Source organism: Cherax quadricarinatus, chromosome 4 (genome assembly GCF_038502225.1).
Source record: "Cherax quadricarinatus isolate ZL_2023a chromosome 4, ASM3850222v1, whole genome shotgun sequence".
Taxonomy (NCBI): Eukaryota; Metazoa; Arthropoda; class Malacostraca; order Decapoda; family Parastacidae; genus Cherax; species Cherax quadricarinatus.
In genome coordinates this window covers 5,806,333-5,819,472 of record NC_091295.1, presented here as the reverse complement: position 1 = coordinate 5,819,472, position 13,140 = coordinate 5,806,333, and positions in this window count along the sequence as shown.

Sequence of the window (13,140 nt, the reverse complement as noted above, 5' to 3'; positions counted from 1 at the left end):
TGAACTGTATTTTCCTTCACCAAGTATAAACAGAAGTATGTACTCTATACTCACTATGTACAGCAAATAGGTATTAGTGCACCACGCCACGGTAGTCAAGTATAAACAGAAATATGTACTCTGTCCCAGTACTTCTGCTGAGTGGGAGTGCTCTGTCCCAGAGCACTCCCACTCAGCAGAAGAGTGATTTTTCCTTAAGCCATATTAACGGTCACAAAGAAGGGAGTAGTTGTCTAAAAACGCTGTCATCTACCGTGAGATTATTGTCACAAGAATCTTGCCAGTGATTGACAGGAGTGACACTGGTCTGTAGTTGCTGATTTTCGCTCTGCTCTTGTGTTTGTGATCAGGGACGACATTGTCACTTTCCACTGAGAAGGTCATTTACACTGTACTAGGCAGTGCTGATAGATGCGAGTTAGAGGTGATGCTAGCTGGTCCATTGGGCTGTCTGTCTGCATCTCTCTCTCTCTCTCTCTCTCTCTCTCTCTCTCTCTCCTCGTGCAAGACTCCTCGTGCAAGACTCCTCGTGCAAGACTCCTCGTGCAAGACTCCTCGTGCAAGACTCCTCGTGCAAGCAATAACTCCACCATCACATAGCTACACTTAGTTACTTCCACTGCTACTACCACTCTTACTACTACAACTACTACTATTACTACTACTACTACTACTGCTGCAACTACCACTACTGCTACTACTACAACTACAACTACTACAGCTATCACAACTACTTCTACTACCACTATTACTACTACTACCACTACTACTACAAATTTTACTACTACTACTAATAGTGGTAGTAGTAGTAGTAGTAGTGGTACTACTACTACTACTAGTAGTAGTAGTAATACTGTATAACTACTACTACTACTACAATTATTGAAAACATTGGGGTAGGTTGCAATAACACTTGTTATTTTGATATAACATTTGTGTAGTGTTCAATAACACTTGTGTAGTGTGAATAACACTTTGTGGTTGCATAAACACTTGTGTAGTGTTCATAAAACATTTGGGGATGGAATAACATTTGGGGAAAAAGGATATAACACTTTGGTAGTGTTGCAATAACACGTAGTGTTGCATAAACATTTGGTGTGGTTGAAAAAACATTTGTGTGCGCAAATAACATTTTGAGTTTGAATAACACTTGTTAGTGTTGTATAACACTTGTGTAGTGTTGCAATAAATCTGTGTAGTGTGCATATAACATTTTGTAGTGTTGAATAACACTTGTGTGTGTCAAAACACTGGTAGTGTTGCAAATAACATTTTGGAAGGTTGCATATAACACTTGTTAGTGTTGATATAACACTTGTGTAGTGTTGCAATAACCCCTTGTGTGTATATAACTTTTTTAGTGTGAATAACATTTTGGGTAGTGTGCAATAAACCGGGTATTATAAAATTTGTTATGGATATAACACTTGTAGTTTTTTTAAACATTTGTGTGTTGCATATAACACTTTTTTAGTGCATATAAAAATTTTTTAGTGTTGCATATAACATTGGTAGGCAAAACACTTGTTAGGTTGCATAAAACACTTGTTAGTGGAATAACACTTGTGAGTGTGAATAACATTTGTAGTTCATATAACACTTGTTAGTGTTGCATATAACATTTCTGTGTTTGTAAAACACTTAGTGTTAAACCCCTTTGATAGGTTGCATATAACACTGGTGTTGCAATAACACTGTGAGTTTTCAATAACATTTGTATTTCCATATAACCCCTTGTTGTGCTGCTTTAAACACTTTTTTAAAAGAATAACACTTTGGCATAAACACTTTTAGTGTTGCAATAACATTTGTGTAGTGCGCAAAACACCGTGTGTTGCATATAACACTTGTGTAGTGTTTGGTTTAACACTTGTATGCGATATAACACTTTTTTGCAATCCCTGATGGGGCAAAACACCGTAGGTTGCAATAACACTTGTGAGGCGAAAAATTGTGTAGTGTCATAAACACTTTATGGTGCTTTTGGCAAAAACCCTTTAGTGTGCAATAACACTTTGAGTGCTGCATATAACCCCTGTTGTGTCAATAACCCCGGGAGGTGTAAAACCCCTTTTAAGTGGAAAAACACTTTGAAGTGGTAAACATTTGAAAGTGCGCAAAAACCCCTTTGAGTCCCGTTTAAACACCTTGTGATGCGCATAAACATTTTTTTTGGGCATATAACACCTTGGGATATAACCCCTGTATAGGGCCCATAAACACTCGGGTTAGTGGCTTTAAAACTTGAGTGACATAACCCCTGATGTGGCTAAACACTTTTTTTAAAGGAATAACCCCTTGATGGAAAATCACATTTGAAGTGGAATAACATTTTGTAGTGCGCAAAACCCCCTGTGAGTGCATACAACACTTGATGGGCATAAACCCCTGCAAAGGTTTAAAATAACACTTGGGGGAAAAACCTTATTTATAAAATTTGTTTGGTGCGCATAAACACTTTTTAGTTGCAATAACATTTGTGTAGTGTTGCATAAACACTTGTAGTGCCATAAACACTTGTGTAGGTTGCATATAACACTTGTTTTGCCACAAAACAACACCTGTGTAGGTGCCATTTTTATTAAACACTTTGAAGGTTGAATAACACTTGTTGGGGTTTTCTTTTATGTAAATCCTTTATGTTCATAAACATTTGAGTGTGCAATAAATTTTAAAAAATTGTTTTTGGTATAAAAATTGTAGTTTTCATATAAATTTGTTTAGTGTTGAATAAACTTTTGTAGTGTTATATAACACTTAGTGTTGAATAAATTTGTTATGTTGCATATAACATTTTTGAGTGTGAATAACACTTGTTAGTGTTGATAACATTTGAAGTGTTGTAAACACTTGTTAGTTGCAATAACATCATAAAACATTGTATATGTTATATAACACTTGTATAAAATATAACCCCTTGTTGTGGATTAACATTTGAAGTCCCTTATACCTTTGATAGTCCCGCATAACACTTGTTAGTGTTGCAAAAATTGTAAGGGGCCATACAAATTTGATAGTGCTCAAAACCCCTTTTGGGTGATAAAACCCCTGGGCGCTAAACACTTGTAGGCGCAATAACACTTGTTAGTCCCCATATAACATTTATATGGTAAACACTTGTTGTGCAATAACACTCAAGTTTTCTATAACACTTATATTTTTTATATAATTTAATTTGGATATAACACTTGTGTGATTAAAAACATTTGTAAGTTTTTGCATAAACACTTGATAGTGTTGCATAAAACACTTAAGTGGATTAAAACATTTATATGTTTTAATAACACTGTAATTTGGGCATATAACCCCTTTTATTTGGATAAATTTGTAGTGCGATAACCCCTTAAGTTATTTTTAAACACCTTAAATCCAATAAACTTGATAGGCATATAACACCTTGGGCATTAACACTTGTTATTTGGATAAAACACTTAAGTGTGCATATAACACTTGATTGGATTAAAACTTTGTTGGGGCTTTAACCTTGAAGTGTCAAAACCTTTTTAGGTTCAAAAAAATTTTGTAGTTTTGTAAAACACTGGGGTTTTGATTAAACTTGATAGTTGAAAAATTTGTGTAGGCATAACCCCTTGTGAGGGGATAACTTTTTAAGTGGCATATAACCCCTTTGATAGGGCAATAACACTTGTAGTGGCTTTAACATTGGTGTGTTCCCCTTTAAACACTTGTGGGTTTAACACTTTTTGCTTTAACAATTTGATAGTGTGTTTAAAACCTTGAGTGGCTTTAACACCTGTGAGGGGCATATAAACCTGTCGCAAAACACTTGTGATTTTTTCCCCAATAACCCCTTGAGGGCGAAATTAAAACTTATGGGCTGAAATAAAAACCTTGTTAGTTTGCAAAACACTTGTACAGGGCATGTAACACTTGTGTGGCATAAACATTTTGAGTGTCATAAACCCCTTGAAGGGTTTTGAAAAACCCGGGGATGCCATAAACCCCGGAAGTGGAATAACCCCCTTGATAGTGTCAAATAACCCGTGGGGCCCCGCTAAACAGGGGTTAAAGGTTTGCATAAAACCCCTGATAGGGAATAACACCTGTGTAGGCCCAAAAACCCCTGAAGTGCCGCAATAAAAAATTTTGTATTTGCTGCATAAACACCTGAGTGGCATATAACATTTTGTATAAAACACCTGAAGGCGCAAAACACCTGTGAGTCCGCATATAACCCCGGTTAGTGGCATATAACACGGGTTAGTTGCATTAACACTTGTATATGGCTTTAACCCCTTGTTGGGTTTTTCAAAAACCCCTGTATAGGGCAATAAATGTATAGTGGTTTAAACACTTTATGTATAAAATTTGTATGGGCCCGAAAAACATTTTAAAGGGCATGAACCCCGGTTGGTCTAAACACTGTTTAGTGCGTTTAAAACCGTTAGTGGCACAAACCCCTTTGTGAGTGGCATATAACCCTGAGTGTTTGGGCTATAAACCCATGGCTAAACATTTGTAGGGCATAAACATGTAAGGGAATAAACCTCGTGCGAATAACACCCAAAATCATAACACTGAATTTGCCAATAACCTGTTGGGCCCGCATTAACACCGGAGGGATAAACATTTGAAAAGGGCCAAACCTGTATAGTGGCATAAACCCCTTGTATATGTTATAAAACCCCTGGAAGGGAATAAATTTGTATTGGCATTAACTTTAAATGCGTAAAAAACCCCTGTAAGTGTTGCATAAACATTTATAGTGTGCAATAACATTTGACAGGGGCATGAACACTTGTGTGTCGAATAAAATTGATAGGGTTATAACACCCAAGTGCATATAACACTTGTGTTTAAAAACCTTTATAGGTTGATATAACACTTGAAGTCCCCCAAATAACCCCTTGTGTTTGCATATAAACCCCTTGATAGGCGAATAACACCGATGGGTTTTTGTATAACACCTGTACCCCAATAACCCCTTTAAAAAGGCTATAACCCCTGTATAGTGGCAATAACACCTGTGAGTGTGCATATAACCCTGATAGTGCATATAACACTGTATAGTGGCAATAACACTTGGTGTAGGGAATAACACTTGAGGGCCCATAAACAGATAGTGTGCAAAACTTGAAAATGGCATAAACATGTAAGTGGCAAAAAGTGGGGTTTTGCAAAAACATTTAAAAAGTGTCATAAACACTTGAAAGTATAAATTTGTGGTTTTGAATAACACTGTACAGTTTTTGCATAAACACTGTATTTTTGGCATGAAACACTTTTTTAGTTTTGTAAACACACAGTGGATATAACACTTGTTAGTTCCTAAACACTTGTGAGTGTATAAACACTTGTTTTTGATTAACACTTGATAGGGTAACACTTGTAGGGCATGAACCCCTTGTGAGGGCATAAACTTGTATAAAAATTTGCGGCATAACCCCTGATAGGCAATAACACTTGGAGGGAAATTTAACAGGTACAGGGCCAATAACATTTGAAGGGCAAAAAATTTGTAAGTGTGCAAAATTTGAAAAGGGAATAACCCCCGTAATCCCTTTAAAACTTTATAGGGTTACAAAAACCCCGGAATTGTAAAACCTTTGAAAGCATAAACATTTGGGAGGGATAAACACTTTACAAAGGTAAACCCCTGATAGGGGAATAACACTCAGTGGTAAAAAAATAAACACTTGAAGGGCAAAAACCCCTATAGGGTAACCCCCTTGAAAGGCATAACCCCTGAAGGGCAAAAACCCCTTGATGGGGCCCCCCAATACCCCTTCAGGGGCATAACACTTGAATTTTTTCATAACCCCGAAAAAGGCCGCATAAACCCCTGTACAGGTGAATACACCTGTGAGTGGAATAACCCCTGTAAGTGGCAAAAAATGTTTTTTGGCAAAACCCGGTGCCCAAATAACACTTGTACAGGTTTTCATAAACACTTTGAAAGTGTTGCAAAACACTACAGTGTTGAAATAACACTTGATAGGTTGTAAAACATTTGTAAGTTTTGCTATAACACGGAAGCAAAAAACCTTGAAATTGGATATAACCCCTGTACGGGTTTGAAAAACACGTATATGTGAAAACACGGGGGTTTTCAATAACATTTGTAAGGGATTAACACTTTTTAGGTGCATTAACATTTTGGTGTTTCTTTAACACTTTGAGGGATTAACATTGTAAGTGGATATAACACTTGTTAGTGCTGTTTAAACTTTGTATTTTGCATATAAATGTTTTGGATAAAAGTGTTTGGAAATTTGGTATAAACACTGATAGGGCAAAACCCCTGCATAGTGGCAAAACACTGTACAGGGCATGAAACCCCGGGAGTGGCTAAACACTTGTGGGAAAATTATACATAAAAAGGAGGGAAAAAACCCCTTGTTAGGGCATAACCCCTGTAAGGGCATATAACCCCTGTTGGCAAAAATTTGATAGGGGTCCCGATACAAAACATTTGGGTACCCGCGCCCGATAAAAAACACTGATAGTGTCGCAATAACACTTGTAGTGTTGCATAAAACACTTGATATGTTGTTTAACACTTGTAAGGCAAACCTTGAGTGCGAATAACCCCTTTGAGTGGAAAAACACTTGTAAGTCATAAACACCAGTAGTGGCATAAAACTTGATAGGTTTAAACACTTGAAGTGGATTAACACTGTAAGGCCATAAACACTTGTGAGGCGATAAACCCCTTTGGAGTGGAAAAACCCCTTTTTAGGGGAAAAACCCTTTTTAAGTGGAATAAATTGATAGTGGCATAAACACTTGTATATGGCATGAAATTTGTTTAGTGGAGTAAATTTGAAGTGGATATAAATTTGTGAGGTTGTAAACACTTGTTAGTGACATAAACCGGGTCAGTCCGCAAATTGTGAGTGGCTTTAACCCCTGTAGTGGCTAACCCCTGTAGTGGATAAAACTCTAAAAGGGGCTTTAAATTTTTTAAAAAGGGCCCATGAAATTTCATGGGAATAACACTGGTGTGTGGCTAAACCTTTGTCAGTGTGCATATAACCCCTTTTAGTGTTCATAAATTTGTGAGTGTGCATATAACACTTGATAGTGTGCAATACCTGTAAAATGGCATAACCCCTTTGGGGGTTTCTTTAAACACGTGTAGTGTGATATAACACTTTGTATGCCATAAACACTTAAAGGTTGAATAACACTGTTGGGTTTTGAATAACACTTGAGGTTGCATATAACACTTGATGGGTTTTGTTTAAACCCCTTGTATGGCATAAACACTTGCAAGGGCCCAATAACACCTGATAGGGCTAAACCCCTGTTAGTGCCAAAACCCCTGTAAGTGAATAACCCCTTGATAGTGCCAAATTAACACGAAGGGCATAAACATTTGGGACCCAATAACACTTGAAGGGTTTGAAAAGCCAAAAACACCTTTATAAAAAAGTGGCATAAACATTTGTAAGGTGCATAAACCCCTTTTTAGGTGCATATAACACTTGTAGGCCTATAACACCTGTAGTGCAATAACCCCTTGATGTGCTAAAATTTGTGTAGTGTGATAAAAAATTTTTGATATGTCATAAACACGGGTAGTGCTACAAACACTTGTAAGGCATAAAAACCCCTGAAAACCCATATAACACCTGAAGGGGGCACATAACCCCTTTATAGTGTCATATAACACCTGATAGGCGATAAACATGAAGGCGGAAAACACTTAAAGGGATAAAAAATTTGTTAGTGGTTTAAACCCCTTGATAGTGCAAAACCCCTGAAAAAGGCCCGAAAACCCCGGGTATTTGGCAAAACCCCTTGGGCCATAAAACTGAAGGCGCATAGCCCCGGGATAGGCATAAACCCCTGTATAGGTTGCAATAACCCCTTGTAAGGGAAAACCCCCTTGAAGGCCTGAAACCTGTATAGTTTTGATAAACACTTGGTGGAAAACCCCTGTGAGTTTCAATAACACTGTGAGGGAGAACCCCTTGAAGTGGAGAACACTGGAGGGCATATAACACTTGAGGGCAAACCCCTCGAGGGAGAACACTTTAAACCCCGTACAACCCCTTGGGTGGCATAACCCCTGTGGGTCGTAACACGATAGTGCGAGAAAATTGTAGGGAGAAACCCCCGTGGGGATAAACACGTATAGGGATTAAAAGACCATAGTGGCATATAACACGGGTGGCGCTAAACACCTGACAGCGCAATAACACTGTGAGTGCCATAAACACCGCTTTGGCAATAACCCCTTTGATGGCCCCAGTAACACTGTGAGTGCGCATAAAACACAAGGCCCCAAATAAACACTTGATAAGTCATAACACTTATAGTGCCCAGTAAAACTTGGGTTATATAACACTTGACAGGTAAAAACTTTTGTATAGGGTTGCAAAAATTTGGTACCCGGATTTAACACTTGTACAGTGGCATATAAATTTGATAGTGCATGCAACATTGTAAGCGAATAACACTTGTACATTGCTGCAATAACACTTGTATAGTTCCCCTTATAACACCTTTTGATTTTCATAAACACTTTGTAATTGTTGTTTTAAATTTAAAAGTGAAAAATTTTTATGTAACCCCAAAAGGGTCTATAACACGAAAAGGTTAAACCCCTTGGTGTGCATAAACACCAAAGGGCCCACAACCCCTTTAACAGGCGTTTTAAACCCCTGAAGTGGCATATAACACCTGTAAGGGAAAAACCGTAATACAACACCTTTGAATGTGCCTTTGCTAAAACTTGAAGTGTCAAAAAATAAAAAGGGAAAACCTTTATATTTTAAACATTTTAATGTCCCAATAACCCCTTTTAAGGTTGCATATAACACTTTGTAAGGTTGCATTTAACACTTGATAGTGTTGCAATAACACTTGAAAGTGCGATAAACATTAAGTGCGATAAACTTGTAAGTGTTCATATAAATTTGAATTTTGGCATAAACACTGTATAGTGGCATAAACATTTGTATAGTTGCAAAAACACTTGACAGGTTATAAACGCATAGTTTTAATAAAACACGACAAAGTTGATATAACACTCTGAATAGTTGCATATAAACTTGTACAGTGTCAATCCTTGTAAAAGTGATATAACATTTGTATGTTGCATATAACACTTGACATTTGCATATAACATTTGTATAGTGTTGCATATAACACTTTACAGTGTTGTAAAATTTAAAGGTGCGAACACTTGTGAGTGGCATGAACCCCCTGTGAGTTTTAAAAGTAACCCCTTGTGAGTGGAGTAACCCCTTGTAAGCGTTGCATATAACACCTTGTGCGGCATGAAACCCCTTGTGAGGGCATATAAATTTGATAAAGGGCATATAACCCCGGGTAAAACCCGCATGTAACCCCTTGGTAGGGGCATAAACACCTGAAAGGTGCGAATCCCTTGGAATCGAAACCCCTTGTAAGGCCCCCTGAAAAATTTGGAGTGGCATGAACACTTGTGAGTGGAGTAACCCCTTGTAGTCCCGCATAAACACTCAAGTGGCATATAACACTTGAAAAAGTGTTCGTAAAAACCCCGGAGTGGCATAACCCCTTGTGGGGCCCCGCACAAACTTTTTAAGTGTTACATAACCCCTTTGCATAGTGCCGCTTTCCCCCGGGGCCCCCCAAAAACACCGCGCGGCGGCAACACCTGTAAGGGTCAGACTAACACCTGCATGGCCCCGGGCCGTAACACCTGATAGCGCCCCCGGGGCAACACTCGGGGCGGTCCCGCACAAAAACACCTGGCAGTCCCGCATATAACACCTGTGAGTGCCGTAGGGAACACCTGTTAGTCCCGCAGGGAAAAAAAACCTCTCCCGTAGTGTCGAAACAAAAATTTGGTGGGCCCCGGTACGTAACATTTTTTAAAGTCCGCGAAAAACCCCTTGATGGCCCCTGCAAACACCTGTGAGCGTTTCTGTAACACTCGGGTCCCGGCATGAAACTTGAAAGTGGCATGAACATTTGGGAGTGCCGTACTTTCCCACTTGTAGTGTTTTCTTTAAACCCCTTTGTAAGTCCCGCAATAACCCCTGAAGGGTTGCATATAACATTTGGGTGAGTGTTCAAAACAACGTACAGTTTTGCATAAACATTTGTGAGCCCCCATAAACCCTGTACAGTTTGGGATATAACCCCTTGTATGGGCCCCGCATGAAACCCCTTGTGAGTGCGGGGTTTAAAAATTTAAAGTGCCAAATAAACACTCTGAAAACCCCCGCAATAACACCGGGTTGCGGAGCAACACCCGGAGGCCGCTTTAAAAACCCTTTGGGAAACAGCGCCGAAAAACCCACCTGAAAAGCGCCGCAATAACACCTGCGAAAACCCGAAATTTTAAACACCGGGAACAGTCCCGGGCCCATAACCCCTTACAGGCCGAGAACACCCCGCAGCGTCAAACAACCCCTTTGGTTTTTTGTCGAAACAAACCCCTTGGGTTTTGGCCCCCTAAACATTTTGTGTAGTGCCGTACAAAACTTTGTAAATGCCGCACATAACACTTGCATAGGTTGCATGTAACACTTGAAAAAGGCCGAGTAACACCTGGGTAGTTTTCATTTTAAACACGGTACAGTTTTAAATAAAATTTGGGTACAGGTTGTATATAACACTTGATAGTTTTTGGGCTAAAAAATTTGCGGGGGCCATAAACTTTTGGGGGCCAAAAAGTTTGGGAATATAAAAAATTTTAAATGCCGATAAAACCCCTTGTATAGTCCCGCATCAACACCTGCCCAGGCCGCATATAACACCTGAAGGTCGAAAACCCCTTGTAAGTCCCGGCAGAACACCGGGTGAGTGGCAATAACACCTGTGAGTGCCGATAAACACCGGGTGCAGTCCCGCTTTTAACCCCCTTGATAGGCCCATGAAACCCCGGGTATAGGGTTCGCATGCAACACCTGAAAGGCCGCATATAACACCGGGTGAAAGGCCGACATAACACCTGGGGAAAGTGCCGCAAAACCCTTTGGAAAAGGCCGCATAAACACCTGTGAGGCCGCCATAACACCGGGAAGTGTGCAATAACACCTGTAAACCCGCATACAACACCTGTAAGGTCGGGAATAAACACCCTGTATGTGGCCGTTTTAAACCCCTTTTAAGTCCCGCAATAACCCCTTGTATGGTTGCATATAACACCTCAGGCTGCAAAAACACCTGATAGGTCGACTAAACCCCTTGATGGTGCCGCATATAACACCTGAAGGCCCCCAAAACACCTGATAGGCCGCAATAACACCTGGCAGTGCCGCAATAACCCCGGTATGGGCCGCAATAACACTCTAAGGCCGCATCAAAAATTTGCATGGGCCCCGGGCCAAACACCTGCATAGTGCCGCACATAACCCCTTTTGCATAGTGCCGATAACCCCGATTTTTCCCCCAATAAAACCGGTACAGGCCGTATAACACTTGCAAAAAGTCCCGCATGCAACACCTCCCAGGCCGCATAAACACCTGTGCAGTGCCGCATACAACATTTCTTTTGGTGCCCGGGCATAAAAAATTTGATTGTGCCGATATAACACCGAAAAAGTGCCTTCATAAACCCCTTTGTATGGGTTTTGCATAAACACTCTTTTAGTCCCGATATAACACGGATAGTGCCGCATATTAAACCCCGCATATTTTGCATGAACCCCGGGTGAGTGCCGCATATAAAAATTTGATAGGTGCATAAAAACCTACAGTGGCATATAACACCTGTGAAAAGTGTCTTTTAACACCGATGGGCCCCGCATGAAACCCATAGTGCCGCATATAACACTTGATAGTCCCGCATATAACACTCTGTATAGGCCGTTTTACAACACTTTAATGGGTTTTTTAACAAAATTTGATAGAAAAAGGCATGAACACGGATAGTTTTGATATAAAAATTTGTGAGTGTCGGATAAACACTTGTGAGTCCCGCATATAACCCCGAGGTTGCTTTAACACTTGTATGGGTTTTGATGTAAAAATTTTGTAGTCGCATATAACATTTTGGGGTAGTGTTGCATGTAACCCCTTGTGTAGTGTTGCATGAAACACTTGAAATAGTGTTGCATGAAACATTTTTATTTTCCAACACTTGTTTTAGTTTTCGTAAACACTTGTAAAAAGGTTGATGTAACACTTGTGTAGTTGCATGTAACACTTTGTGTAGTTTTGACATAACCCCTTGAAAAAGTGCCGCATAAACCCCTTGAAACCCCGCAAAAAACCCCTTGTAAAAGGGCATGAACACCTCAAATTTGGCAATAACCCCTGAGTGGGGCATATAACCCCTTGTACAGGGAATAACCCCTTTTTATGGGCCCCGCATGTAACACCTGTGTGGGCCCCGCATAAACACCTTAAAGTGGCATATAACCCCTTGATAACCCCGCTTTAAAAACCTTGAAAAAGGTCGCATGAACCCCTTGTGAGGGCCCATAAACCCCTGTACAGGCACATAACCCCTTTTGATAGTCCCGGGCCAAAACCCACTGGGTGCTTTCCGCATTACAACCCCTTTGAAAAGGCCGTACATAACCCCTTGTATAGGCGAGAACCCCTTGGTGTGGCCCGCAATAACACCTCGCGGGCAATAAAAACCTCCAAGCGCCCCCCAAACACCTGGGTGCCGCATAAACACCGGGAACTTTGCCCAACAACCCCGGGAAGCGCCGACGAACACCTGGAAGGGTTCCCCGGAACACCTGTGTAGCGCCGAAATTTTTTGGTACAGTTTTGCATACAACACCTTGAACGGGCCCCGACAAAACACCGGATAGGTCGAATTAAACACCGCGCAGTGTTGCATATAACAGCCGTAAAAAGGCCCAAAACCCCTTTGATAGTGCCGAATAACCCCTTTTAAGGGCCCCGCATTACCATTTTGGGCCAGTGCCGCTTTAAACACCTGATATGCCGCATATAACACTTGATATGCCTACATGACCCCTTGCTTTGTGGCCCAGGAACCCCTGATAGGCCCGGCATAACTTTTGGGTATATGTCGCATAAACTTTTGGGAAACAGTGGAATAACACCTGTGGTGCGCATATAACACTTCCATGGGTTCAGATATAACACCTGATAGTGCCCATAAACACTTGATAGTGCGGATATAACACGGTAAAATTTTTAATAACACTCTTTTGGGGTTTTTGCATATAACACCGGGGAAACGGGTTGGTTCAT